Source organism: Microcaecilia unicolor, chromosome 5 (genome assembly GCF_901765095.1).
Source record: "Microcaecilia unicolor chromosome 5, aMicUni1.1, whole genome shotgun sequence".
Classification (NCBI taxonomy): domain Eukaryota; kingdom Metazoa; phylum Chordata; class Amphibia; order Gymnophiona; family Siphonopidae; genus Microcaecilia; species Microcaecilia unicolor.
The window spans coordinates 62,292,469-62,307,548 of record NC_044035.1 but is presented as its reverse complement, the minus strand read 5'-3'; the positions used below and the strand labels follow the sequence as shown (position 1 = coordinate 62,307,548).

Sequence of the window (15,080 nt, the reverse complement as noted above, 5' to 3'; positions counted from 1 at the left end):
TGGCTTAGTAAACAGGTGGTAAGATTGTCTAATTAGTCCTTGCAGCCCTATTTTGCTATAATTTTTTTTTTGTCAACAGTACATAATGATTTCTCTCTTTTTTTTTTCATAGCCACGTTCAGACCAGGATGATACAGCCACTGCATTTTATAATCCCCTTTTTTCCCTTGCAAACTGGAACACCAATGGCTTCATCCCCATTCAGCTTTCTCCCCAATACTGAATCACCACAAACGTATGCCGGTGATGACTGTCACCCAATACAAAGCCACATGACAGAAAAAAAAAGAGGTATATTCTTGTGGAGTGCACACACTCATTCAAGTCATCAGAGAGCCTGCACTGTTAATGGGAATTTCCAGGCTGAAATGCCAGTTGTGCTGAATGACGTTTTGCCCAGCGACTGTATCCACTTATGGTCTGGTTGATTCAGGGTTTATACACTGCAGAGCCAAATATTTCTGAACAAGTAGTGAGTAAGCCAGCAAGGTAGTAATTTAATTCTGTAGTCTGCTGCTTTTCATGAATTGTTGAGCTCTCGTGGTTAATGATACCAGCAGACTGCTGAAACTGAATTACAATGATGTGCTCATGTGGGAAGTATGGGTTTTCCTTCTCACATAAATTTTGCTTTTATGATACAATTACCATCCCAACAGCCAAGGAAACAGAGCCTGAGAAAATCTCCAGACAACCCTGAAGAATGATGCCAGTGACACAGTCTTATATCACTCAACCATATATCATTTTCATTGAACAGGATTAACTACCCTCCGAATTTATGCTTTCTTTACAGATACCTCCCCATGTATTAATTAGAAGTTGTTCCATATATCACATTCATATTGGGGATAATAAAAATATAATTAGATCATAAAGGATTAGATTTTTAATTAAATGTGTATCATCTCAAGTTCCTTCTAGCAATAGGTCAATGACATCAGTTTTAAGCTCACAACAAACCAATGAACTTGTTAATATAACCTGAACACAAAGCAGGAGAGAGTGAAGGCAGATGGCCTGGAAACTCATGAAGAAAGATCTGCTATTTCCTGCTAATGTGCAATTTAAAAACAGAGGTCATATCAATTTAGATCAAGGTGGTTGATATTCTACATATAATAGGGAGGTGTCGAGCATACTGGGGAGAACTCCGGAGACTCCCTGAATATTTCTGTAGCCGATTCTGGAGGGGCATGGGACGAGGAGTGGCAGGAGCACGAGTGTTGGTTGCAGGTACTGCAGGCTCGTGAGCAGCGAAAGGTGACAGCAAAGAGGTGAAAAGTTGCAGACCCCAGCAAGGAGTGAATTGTGAAGCAGTTACGAAACTTTGGTCACCGAGTTAGACAGTTGCGGTGGCGGCTGGAACAAGGACTATGTTTAAAGCTAAGTATTTGAGTTTTTTTTTTTCAAAGACTTCTGCAAAGAGCTTTCATAAGATATTTGATAATGTAAGTCATCACTGAAGGATTTTTATGCCAGTGATTGAGATATAGTAACCTGAAAGACCATAGTCTAGAATAGTGGTCTGGGTTTGCTGAGGATTTTTCCTTCATGCGATTATTTAGAATGATTTCTCCTCTTACATTTCTTTATTTTCTAGTGCGAGGTACTGATAGCGTACATTTTGTATGTTTTGAACTCCATCTCTTTCTGCATTTTTTTTGAGTAGTGTGGGCTATACACTGAACCCAGTGCAGTTAATATGGGTAGCATACCGAACAAGGTAAAACCCGGCACAGAGAGATTTCCTGTTTATTATGTTGCTATCTTTAGAACTAAGCAGGGCATCCAAAATGTTTATTAAACTGACATGACTAAACAACATGGTTTTTAACAGGATTAAACAAAGTATTTATTACAAAATCAGGACCGAGCGGTGGCTTCAAGCAGCACAGGAGTTTAGGTTCTTCTGTATCTATCTCATCTAATCCAAAACCAGCTTCTTCTCATCAAGCCAACTACAATAACTGGCTTGCAGAGGAAGGAGTGTGGGTTTCATCTTGGAAAAACTCCCAGCAGTCACTAATGCCCCATAGCTTCAGAAACCTGCTTCTGTCAGAAATAGCAATGGATGGAGGTGGGACAAGTTCTGAGTGGGCTGCCAACACAAGTGTTAAGGAAGGTGAGCAGCCTCATACAACAGTCCATAATGTAGTCCGTTTGGAGCAGAAAAAACACTGAAAGGTGATTCTCCGCTATCTTATACTACAACAGTACAACAAGCAGCTATAAAGATCATCCTGCTACTGCATGGATCATAACTCCTTGCCAGTGGCGTACCAAGGGGGGGCGGTGGGGGCAGTCCGCCCCGGGTGCACACCGCTGGGGGGGGTGCCGCGCACCTGTCGGCTCTTCGTTTTTATGCTCCCTTTGCCCCGGAACAGGGTACTTCCTGTTCCGGGGCAGAGGGAGCATGAAAACGAAGAGCCGGCAGGCGCGCGGCACCCCCCCCCCCCCCCCAGCGGTGTGCACCTGGGGGGGGTTTCTTTCGCTGGGGGATCGGGGGTTCTTTCGCCGGGGGGGGGGGGTCACACTGTTCCGGGGGGGGGGCGGGGTGCATAGGCGATCCACCCCGGGTGTCAGCCCCCCTAGGAACGCCACTGCTCCTTGCAACAACCAGAATCACTTATAAGACACATCCAGGCCTTGCTTAACCATAAAGCAAGACTAGGCAGTCACCTAGGATGGCACCTTCTGAGGGACGGCAAAGAATAGCAGCAGCAGTCAAAGCAAAACAATAGGTTCTGACAGTCACACTAATCCAATGAACCACCAGTGTACGTTTTGATTTTGTACCCCGCCTAGAATGGTCAGATGGTGCAAGTAATAAACATTTAAATAAGAAAATCATTGTATACTTTTGCCTGCAAATTATCCTACTCTTCTTTCCTGGAACACTCGCTGATCTATTTCCACTTTCCTTTCATGACTGTAACTTTCTTTTTACTTTACTGACATTTGAGTTCTTTTTTTTTTTTTTATTGTAAACCGCCTAGTGGCATACTGTGTGTTACGGTGATATATCGAGTCTTCCCAATAAATAAACGACTTTTAGAAACTGCATTCATTAAACACACACACACACAAATATGTATATATATATATTTTTTTTTAAATTTAAAGTATGATGTCCAGCTATGCAGTTTTACAGGATTGTTGTGAGAGGTGTGTTATCGAGATGATCATGATTACTGAGTGTAATTAACAAAGGGCCTCTTTTACAAAGCCATCCTAGTGATTCCCGCATGGCAAATGAGAGGAAGTCCATTCAATTCCTATGGGCTTCTTCTCATTTGCCACACCAGAATCGCTAGCGCGGCTTTGTAAAAGAGGCCCAAAATCTCAGGAGAGGGGAGCTACATGTATAGGCCTGAAAGTTAGTTGAAGGTGCATTATACTGAAGATTTGCCAGAGTACTGGTACTAGACATGTAAAAAAAAAAAAACACCTCACACTGAATTTAAATGTGTGGCATATCAGACTACTCTTCATCTCTTTTTAAAATTATTATTTTTAAAATTAATTTTCAGTTACGCTGAAATCTTTCTGCTCAGAAACTGTTGAAATTTTTATTCTTTAAAAAAATTGTACCTTCTAGTCCCCAAAACGTCTACATAACACAGGATTCCTTTAGGAAACCCCAGCACAGGTGTAACAGCCATCGTCCCTTTCTCCATGGGTTTAAGTGTGTCACCTTTCCAGCATAGCCAGTCCAACATTTACAGCTGAAACAAGCTTTCAAATGAATCACGGCACTCAGAAAAATTGCAGGCAAACTGTTCCTCACATACTGGCCATTGGTATAAGAATTATAAGGTCCACATTGTGACAACCACAAGATGGTCATCAATCCCATTATCTTTTCTCAGATATATATTTTTTTCTAATCCAAATCAGATTCAACCATCTGCTCCTACCGCAGATGAGTTAGCTACCTATTTTAAACAGTAAATTGAGTTACTAAAATCATGATTACTCCATCTTGCCACCTCTAGACTGGATCTCACATTGGAAAATATGCAGTCAGAATGTATTGATGTGCCTGCAGATCAGCTTTGGAAGGAATTCCCTCTAACTGGACACCATACTTATAAACTTTGCTTTGAATATATTTATTTATTTGTTTATTTATTTATTAGGATTTATTTACCGCCTTTTTGAAGGAATTCACTCAAGGCGGTGTACAGTAAGAATAAATCAAACATGAGCAATAGACAATTACAGCAGTAAAAATATTCAAATAACAATACAAAGTATGGCATGGTATACTACTTACAATGTCAACATAGTACGTAATAGAACATTTTAATTGACAGTGTAGAGTGTAAGCAAAGATATGTATGTGCTTTCTCTCCCTGCAGGTAAAAGTATATGCTAACAGTTATTTACATCTGTGTAGCTGTCAGGACCTATTTTTGCTTTGATTGCTACTGCTCTTTGCTGTCCCTCAGAAGCAGCTGCCCTAGGTGATGACCATCCACTCTTGCCTAAATGGTTGGGCTGCCCACATGTTCCCCTCCCCCCACCATTCCCAGAATGCTTCTATGTGCAGTCATGGTGCTTTAAAATCCAAGCAACTCATGCATGGAACTCCTTATTTAAGAGGCTTAAATCCCAGCTGAGATTTTGAAAACTCTCTTCAATGGCTAAACCTACTTTGTACTTAATCCAATTTGGGGAAAAAAACAATGGATACTTTGAGGATATCTTCTAGTGATATGACACACCAGGTCTCTCTGTCTCTCTTTCTCTTCTTTCTTTGAAGCCAATGTAATAGCCCTGCTGTTCTCAAATTAGGGTGTTGTGACTCCCTGGTGTGTCATTAAGATCTCAGAGTGTTAAAATTTGCAATGTACTGCAATTTCACCTCTTCCATAATAGCCACATGTCTGCTGACTGAAAAGAATGTAGAACAGGAAGCCAAATATTTTACAATCTCTATTGCCACTTCTCATTACTGCTTCCCTACCAGTATGAGCTAGAAATGCTGATATCACTGCCTCTACTGGCTGCAAGAGGAAGAAACATTTTTTAAAAAGGGACAAGCAGGGAAATTTGAAAAGGAAAAGGGTAGGTGAGCCTTGATGGGGAGCGACTGAGAGAAGAGATGAGCCTGAAGGGGTGGAGAGAGAGAGATTGGAGGTCTGCTAGAATTTACCAGTAAGATTGGAGTGTGACAGTGTGAATGACAGAGGATCCTCCTGCACAATTGACTACTGCCCATCAGAAGTGTCATGACAGAAAAACAGGTTGATAGCCACTGTGATAAACTGAGGAATTTCCTTTCAGTTGGAGGTTTCTTTGTGTGCTATTCTTCCATAGATGCACATGAGCTCCTTAGAAAGAAAATACATTCAAAATCTGGCTGCAGGGCCCTGCTGAAATAGATAAACTAAAACTCATTCTAGTTTATCTTTTCCAGCTGAGTCTTGCAGATACATTGTTCTGAATTCTAGTTGCCAATGCCAATACTGCATTGAAGCAGCTCCAGAGACTCCAAGAGTGGCCCATCCCATAGATAAGATTCATCACCACAATGAGACTGAAGGCCAATGAGTGAAGTTTCTAAAGTAGGAGTAGCCTAATGGTTAGTGAAGTGGCCTGAGAACCAGTAGAACTGGGTTCCTAGCTCCTTGTGACAAGTCACTTAACCCTCCATTGCTCCAGGTACAAAATAAGTCTTCATTGTAACCACAGAAAGACGGGATATCAAAGCCCATCCCTTAAATTTGGAAAGATCTGCACGTTGTTTTGCTTTCTAAATCCTTCTGAGGCTCTACGGCCATGGTTCTCAATCTTTTTTTAATCAAGATACACCAGATGGGTGATACTCACATGTGTGACACTGTATACATGACCCTCACTGACTTTTGGTCTGACACAGTATGGTCTGCATGCTCTGCACCCACAAAAATCCCCCTCCCCCCAACAACAATAGGTGCAGATCAGAACTGATTATCATGTCATCTGAGCAATATCAGGCACACTGTGAAATAACAAAAACTTGAAAAAATCCTAACTCAATATACATGAAATGAACTAGTCATATAACAGTACACTAATCCCATGACTCAAAGTAAGAACCCTACCTATGAACAGGCAGCACTACAAATATTTCACTAGGCCTAGGAACACCAATACATCTACTACTGTTAAAACAGAACAAATAGAACTACTACAGATCTCTTCACAGAAACTACATGCAAACAGAATCAGTAACAAACAAAACAGTCTCTTGTCAAATACAGAACAAGGGATCACAAATTAGAACTAGAAATAAGGATACAAAAATTTGTGAACTGGGAACCCCAAGAAGTACAACTCAGCATGTATTGCAACACTGGAGAAATAAAATGAGAAATGCATTTTCTCTTGTACAAAACATAATATAAAGATATCTGCAATACACAATTTCCAAAGTCAACGTATTCTAGTTAATAAGCTCAAAATAAAGCACATTTTTCTGCCTTTATTGTCTGGACATTTTATTTCCTATCATATTAGTCTCAGTCTCTCTTTTCTGCTTTCCTATCTTCTGCTAACTTTCTTTCCAGTGACTGCTATCAATTTATCATTTCTCTTCTCTTCTCCTATCTTGCTCCATTCCCTCAGTACCATCTGACATACTGGTCTTTAGTTTTTAGCTCATTCCTCCTTTTACTTCTTTTCTGTTTCTGTCCAATCCAATCATATTTCACTTTCTTACCCTCCAATCCTCAATCTTCTTTTTACTTTTCACCTACAAGACAGCTGGTGGTTTTGGAAGGTGCTGTGAAGAGACGCACGGTCCAACTCCTTATGAAGCACTGAGCGAAACAGGAGCTCGCTGTTGGGCACGGACATTCGCAATTGCTCCAGCACAAACCACAGCTAAGTAGTTTTATAGTACTTTTTTTGTTGCACAGCATTTACATGAAAGAATAATCATTGCTAGTGTTTTAGAGGTTTTTCAGACTAATGAGGATTCTCGCCAGCGTGAGCTTAAATTTTGCCACGCAGAGCAGAGTGGTCAGCTGTCCTGTTAAAAGTGTTCTCAGCTGTTACTGAGTTTCTGAAGTCTTTTCCTCTATTATCTTACAGTTATTAATACATTAGAGAGACAAGCTTGCCCTAAGTAGATATTGTTGTTTCTTAACTGGGAGCAGTCAGTTGTCCGTAAACCAGATATATGCCACAGCACTGTCAGATATGTAGTATCTGCTTTACAGAGGCCACTTTCTCCTTGTTCCGAGTGTTGGAAACTGCTCTCCCAATGTACAAAGGAGCAGAGGACTTGAAGCAGGTGAAGAGCTCAGAAGGCAGCACACATTCAAATAACAATACAGTTAGTGATGTAAAAGCAGAAAACCATAATAGGAGAGAGACATACATCTAAAAAATATGGCTATGGTACATGTTAGTAGCATAGCCGGCTCTCCTATGCACGGTCAGTTCAGGTCCAACTCAGCATGTGTGGTAGAGCCAGTATGAGCGGACGAAGCGTGCCTGCTGCATTAAGGGTTGCTGCAGGCGCAACCCAGGCAGGAGACGTCTTCATCTGGCAGGGCTTGACATCCCCACCAGCAAAGGTAATATTTTATTGCAGCAGGTTGCCATGGATGTGGGGTGGGGGGGGGGGGGAGGGGGAAAATATCAGGATCCCCCCAGTATTTTTTGGTACATGTTCAAATGCTAGTGCGTTGAAAAGGAGGGGGGGGGGTCAAATGTGCACAAAATGGGTCCAAATTGACAAACATGTGAATGCCCAACCCATACACATGCAGGATTCATTGGCCACAAGGGCCTTCTTGCCATGGAAGTTGGTCATATAGCACCTGCAGGGAAAAACATGTACCTGAGTTCCAGCACAGCAATACACATATAGCACTAGCCGCACAGTGGCTTTACGTGTGCAATGCTAACTGTATAGCATCATCTGTCCAGGCTCTTGCAGCAACAGTAAATGTTGACATCCGCGGTTGAAGGGCTATGCCGCTTTTCCCGGCAATGCCCAGACCAGGCAGCCAGAGTCATGTGCACGTGGGCAAGGTCCCACAATATATACAATGCCTACTATTGGGACCAGCCAAATGCACGTGCAAGATAGAAACCAGGAGGGAATGCAATTTCTTAGAGTGGTTCTACAAAATTGGAGTTTATTTTGTCTGTTTTGTTTGTTTTTATGTTTTTGTTGTATATGTGATATTGTGATCCATCTTTAAATAAATCAATAAAATGAGGCATGCCTCTTCAGGAAGGTCAGGCGTAGGGTACTCCACGCAGCAACAATTTTGTACTTTTGGCAAATTACCAAGGCAATACTCCACTGGCTGGTTAAGCAATTTACTCCACACCCTCCCATGGGCACTCACGAACCAGTGGAGTATTGTCTTGGTAGTTGCCAACAGTACATGATAAGCATATTGTTGAGTCTTGACTCCTGATGACGCCGTCAGAAGCGAAACATGGTTCCATGTAGAGTACAAGACGTTGGTTTTAAACAAGTGTGCCAGTGAATAACAGCACTGGACAATTCAACACAAAATCTGACAGTGCTCCTGCAGTGGAATTACAGCAAACAGGCTGGTTTTAAATTTTACAGCATTTATGAACAGAGGACATCGCCAGAATGTGGTTGGATGTGGTTTTTTCTAAGTTGAGATAAAAAGGATTTCATTGGACATTATAGTGACGCCTTTAATTAAATGGATGTTAGGTTTGCATTGGTTTAGCCTATAATAGTCCTTAAAAGATTGGAACAATAGTTGAATTTTTGCTGTTACTCCTAGCACTTTGAGATTGTATATGGGGTTAAATATTTAATGTATAATTAAATAATGGTTTTGGTACAATTACAATAAAATATATTAGTAAAATTTTGTATTTATTGTTGCAGATATATTTTTCAGAAGTGTATGGTACAGACTGCTTTATTTAGATTGTGAACCCGGATTGGTAATTTGTATTTATCAGATGAGCAAGATATTTTGGAGGCATGTCTGCAACCTTGATGGCCAACTCGGCCTGGGGGGGGGGCAGGTGACAAGCACTGCTGTCACCGCTAGTGGTGGTAAAGTGTGAGGCCATACCATGAGTTATTGGGAGCTTTACATGCATGAGACGATGGAATGAGGGAAGAAATGATGATTCATGTACGATACTGTCATAAATCCTAGTGAATTGACAGGCTTGGTGGTACCACGAGCCTTGCGTAGGAGGGATGGGGAAAGTTATTGCAACATTGTGGATGAAGTGGTGGTTAAGTCGATACTGTCTAACTACTTATTTATTTGCTTATGAAATGTTAACTTATGACAATTTTGTAATGTGTTATGAAAATGAATTGATGGGTTATATTAATTATAATACAGCTGTGGCCAATGGGTTTTACCACATGCAAAGTGTCTGTCATCTACTGAGTGGGTCACTGTATTGTTTAGGTAGATGAAGGAGTGCGAATGCCAAAGTTATGCTTTTTATTTTTTAAAATTTTGTTACATTTGTACCCCGTGCTTTCCCACTCGTGGCAGGCTCAATGCAGCTTACATGGGGCAATGGAGGGTTAAGTGACTTGCCCAGAGTCACAAGGAACTGCCTGTGCCTGAAGTGGGAATTGAACTCAGTTCCTCAGGACCAAAGTCCACCACCCTAACCACTAGGCCACTCCTCCACTGTGCTTTGCTTTTAAAATGTGTGGCCCAGAGATAAGACAATACTTTCTTTTCGAGTGACTACAAGCTAATTAGAGACAAACTTATTAAAAACATGTCACTTATTAAAAACATAAGTGGCATTTCAACAGTATAACCAATTGTAAGCCGTACAGCCTAATCTACTGCAGAAAAAGCAACACATTAATAAAAATAGTACAGAGCAGAAGCAAATTCAGCGTGCGTGCCTTTGGTCACTCAGAGGGTTATTTTAGAATTTCCTCTGTCTTTCATAGCATCAGAAAATTAACCACTGCCTGTTAGCTATGGGGTTTTTTTGTTTTTTTTTAGCTCAGCCAACATTACAGTATATTAAAAGTACTCACCTACAGACAGGACAGAGGACACAGGCTGCAAAACAGAAAAAAAACCCAGCATTAATATATTTGGCATTGACTAGCATCTCTGAACTTCAGAAGAAATTGCTCTCTCTTTGTTTTCATTGACCAAATGGTAGTTTTCATTAGTGAAATGACATTAGAAACACTAACAGGGAGATCCGGTCATCCAGGGATCTACCCATAACCAGCAGTCAGAAGGTGGCTATCGGGCTTATTTTCGAAAGAGAAGGACGCCCATCTTTCGGCACAAATCAGAAGATGGACGTCCTTCTCACAGGGTCATCCAAATCAGTATAATCAAAAGCTGATTTTGGACGTCCCCAACTGCTTTCCGTCGCAGAGACAGCCAAAGTTCAAGGGGGCGTGTCGGAGGTGTAGCGAAGGCGTGACATGGGTGTGCCCAACACTAGGACGTCCTCGACCCATATTTGAAAGAAACAAGGACGTCCCTGACAAACACTTGGACGACTTTACCAGGGTCGTGTTTTTCTTACGACCAAGGCACAAAAAGGTGCCCGAACTGGCCAGATGACCACCGGAGAGAATCGGGGATGACCTCCCCTTACTCTCCCATGGTCACTAACCCCCTCCCACCCTCAATAAACATCTTTAAAAATATTGATTGCCAGCCTCTATGCCAGCCTCAGATGTCTTACTCAGGTCCATCACAGCAGTATGCAGGTCCCTGGAGCAGTTTTAGTGGGTGCAATGCACTTCAGGCAGGCGGACCCAGCCCCCAGCCCCCCCTCACCTGTTACATCTGTGGAGGAAACAGCGAGCCCTCCAAAACCCACCAGAAACCCACTGTACCCACATCTAGGTGCCCCCCTTCAACCGTAAGGGCTATGGTAGTGGTGTACAGTTGTGGGTAGTGGGTTTTTTTGGGGGGGGGTTGGGGGTCTCAGCACACACGGTAAGGGAGCTATGTACCTGGGAGCAATTTATGAAGTCCACTGCAGTGCCCACTAGGGTGTACAGTTGGTGTCTTGGCATGTCAGGGGGACCAGTGCACTACAAATGCTGGCTCCTCCCATGAACAAATGGCTTGTATTTGGTCATTTCTGAGGTGGACGTCCTTGGTTTCCACTATTGCTGAAAATCAAAAACGGCCAAGTCTAGGGATGACCAAATCTAGGGACGACCAAATTTAAGGATTTGGACGTCCCTGACGGTATTATCAAAACAAAAGATGGACGTCCATCTTGTTTCGAAAATACGGGTTTCCCCGCCCCTGCATCGGGACGTTCTGCAAGGACGTCCAAATCAAAACAAGGATGTCCCTTTCGATTAGGCCCCTCTATGTGACTTTTACGCACTGATCAAACACAGCTTTGAAAGAAAAACTTCAATGTTATCACTAAACATGATGACACCCAGTTTTTGAAGAAAGACTTCTGACCAGACTTCATTTTTCAGCACCCACATTTAGAAGCATTTTAATACCTGCTAGATTGCTGATGCCCAAGTGTAAGAAAGCAGGACTACAATGACCACAATGCACAGAGATACAGGTCCAAAACCCAGGATCTCAAAAAAACCTCACTCCAATAACTGTCTTAGCAGCTCAAGGTAACATGTTGAAGTTGTGAACTATTTAAAAATAGCAGTCATCCTCACGAACATAATCTAACACCTCCTTTCCCTGCTCATCTGCCTTTCTTCTACAGTTTCAGCTATCTCTGCTTGCTGCTGATCATTTGTCCTCCAGAGCCCTGCAAGCAGCCTTTACCATGGAAGAAAACTGCAGGCAAAGAAGTACAAATGTTGAGGAAAACCCCAAAACATCAGAAGTTTGAAATGTGCAACTCTGAATACTACTACTACTACTTAACATTTCTAGAGCGCTACTAGGGTTACGCAGTGCTGTACAATTTAACAAAGAGAGACAGTCCCTGCTCAAAGAGCTTACAATCTAATAGACAAGTGAACAGTCGGTCCGATAGGGGCAGTCAAATTGGGGCAGTCTGGATTCACTGAACGGTAAGGGTTAGGTGCTGAACGCAGCATTGAAGAGGTGGGCTTTAAGCAAAGACTTGAAGACAGGAAGGGAGGGGGCTTGGCGTAAGGGCTCAGGAAGGTTGTTCCAAGCATAGGGTGAGGCGAGGCAGAATGAGCGGAGCCTGGAGTTGGCGGTGGTGGAGAAGGGTACTGAGAGGAGGGATTTATCCTGTGAACGGAGGTTACGGGCGGGAACGTAAGGGGCGATGAGGGTAGAAAGATAGTGAGGGGCAGCACACTGAGTGCATTTGTAGGTAAGAAGGAGAAGCTTGAATTGAATGCGGTATCTGATCGGAAGCCAGTGAAGTGACCTGAGGAGAGGGGTTATATGAGTATATCGGTTCTGGCGGAATATGAGACGTGCAGCAGAGTTCTGAACAGATTGAAGGGGGGATAGATGGCTAAGTGAATGAATGCTGCCTGCACACAGTGGCACACAGTGGCAATTAGGTTTCAGACATTTGATAAAGCACAGATCAGTTTACTAGCTAAACAGTTCACAAACATTTAAAACATAAAGGTGTATGTTTACTAAGGTGAGTTAGCGTTTTTAACATGCCTGTAAATTTAAGGCGCGTTAAACACTAACGTGCCTATACATTTCTATGGGAGCATTAGCGTTTAACACGTGTAAACCATGTATGCGCATTGAAAATGCTAACGCGCCCATAGCACCGCTTGGTAAACATAGGCAAAAATAGATTAAAACACTAATCAAAATGACATAAGACACTGAGAAAATATTCATGACCTTGGATGTTCTTCTCTCAGACCACTCTAGCTACCTTACAAGTCAGCTACATAGGCCATTTTGGTCTTTACTTGCCATCATATTGCTATTTGCAAATCAGATATATTTATGATAATAAACACTGTGTGTGCCTTTTTGACTCCTTGGTTTGTGTTGGAAGAGCCATCACCACAACACCCCTACTCTTCCACCGCTATGCCAAACCATGACATTTTTGTGTGTGCAGTTTTCCTGTGTGCCTGCTTTTAAGTTGCCTTTGAACAAACGAATCAGAGAAAATATTTCTTCACTCAACATGTAATTAAACTCTGCAATTCGTTGCCTGAGAATGTAGTAAAAGCAGTTAGCTTAGTGGGGTTTAAAAAAAGGTTTGGATGGCTTCCTAAACGAAAAGTCTATAAACCATTATTAAAATGGACTTGGGGAAAATCCACTGCTTATGCCTAGAATAAGCAGCATAAAATGTATTGTACTGTTTTGGGATCTTGCCAGGTACTTGTGACCTGAATTGGCTACTGTTGGAAACAGGATGCTGGGCTTGATGGACCATGGGTCTGTTCCAGTATTTCAATACTTATGTAACAAGCTCTGTTCACAGGTAAACAGAGAACATTAGTTCTGAAGGCTAGAAATCAGACAAGTCATCATGGAGTACTAAAACTCACTAAAAAAAATAAAACAACTATGAGACCCTTTTACTATGCTGTGCTAAGAAATGGGATTAGTGTATCTTGACTCGGAACATTCATGCAGGATAAGACCATATTTAATGCCTCCATCACGCAGGGCCTTTTCCCATTTCTTGACTATATGGCTGTGCACTAATGCTAGCCTTAAAATGTGGCCATTGAAAAAAATTACCCCGAAAGCACTTACTACTATCCTATTTAGGAGGTTCTAAGGGCTCCCGCATTATGGTTGCACTAATCAGTTAGAGTGGTAGTGATGTCAGTGCGCTAACTCCATACTGTATTCATGACTTTTCTCTGCCCCAGACACGATCCCTCGCCACAAAAATACCCCCCAAAAAATTACTGTACACTTAGCGTGCACACATGGCAAAACTAACGTGGAGACACATATGTGTGTATATGTGTGTGTGTGTGTGTTGAAGACAGTTATATGCAGTGTTTAGTTGGTAGGATGCTTATGATTTCTCAGGGACAGTGAATCAGAATACAGATATTCCACTGAAGAAATTGCTATAATATCTAATTGTGCAGAAAAGACTTGTTCCTGGTCATATGGAGACTTTGGACTTTCACTGCAACGGGCCCCCCAGCTGATGAGATAAGGGCCTGAAATTCCTGACCAGTGATGTTGTATGTATATATATATATCTTTCTTATTTTACTTTTCTATAGCCTTCCTTTAGTAATGTACTCGATTAGTGTGTTTATTTCTTAATCATTGTGATGCAGTAACAATAATGACTTATACACTCTCCATTTAAAGTACTAATAAAGAGTTTCATTTACCCAATACGAATCCAAAAGAATCTGTAGTATTTTATTCTGTGAGCAGTCTGTGGTGATCAAGTGAGCAGGCTGCAATACCAAAGCAATACACCAGGGCTTCCAGCAGTGGCCAATCTGGCAGAAACCCAATTAGCAGCAACATTCCATGTTACCAATCCCAGGACAAGCAGTGGCTTCCCCCCATGTCCATCTCAATAGTATACTGTGGGCTTTTCCTCCAGGAACTTGTCCAAACCTTTTTAAAACCCAGATATGCTGACCACTGTTACCACATCCTCCGGCATGTCATGTAAAAGTATGCATCTTCTTGTCACAGCATGTACTTTTAAACAGGGCTAGCCTTAGGCAGGGATGGCTGCACAGGGCCCTATAATCCTAGGGGCCCCAAGCTTAACTGAGTCAGCTTTGCAAGGTGGCTGACAAAAAGTTAAGGCTTCTTCTCCCTTTCCATCTCCATCTCCAACTCAGTTTCACTAAAAGAAGCGTGCTGGATGTGAGGGGAAGAGAGAGCAGGGCAGACAACGAGGTGGTGCCAGAGACTGGCACTGGACAAGGCTTTAGCTGGCGGGGGTTGGGGACCCACACCAGAAAAACCAGAGGCCCAGAGGAAATTTGGGGGGCCCAACAAGATAAACTCATTTTACATGGCATGCAATACTTTACATATGTACAAAAGTATTGCCATACTAGGAAAGATCAAAGGTCCATCAAGCCCAGCATCCTGTTTCCAACAGTGGTCAATCCAGGTCACAAATACCTGGCAAGATCCCAAAAAAGTACAAAACATTCTATACTGCTTATCCCAGAAATAGTAGATTTT

At 42.1% G+C, this 15,080-nt stretch overlaps 1 protein-coding gene across 2 annotated transcripts in view; it reads right to left on the bottom strand.

The window, feature by feature from the left end:
• The window catches only part of PTPRE (protein tyrosine phosphatase receptor type E), a 435,598-nt gene that overhangs the window by 317,860 nt on the left and 102,658 nt on the right, over positions 1-15,080 (bottom strand). For both annotated transcript variants that reach the window (XM_030202956.1, XM_030202958.1), the window contains exon 2: positions 10,019-10,043. The gene's annotated coding sequence lies outside the window, so the exon portion shown is untranslated. The remainder of the gene's footprint in view (positions 1-10,018; positions 10,044-15,080) is intronic.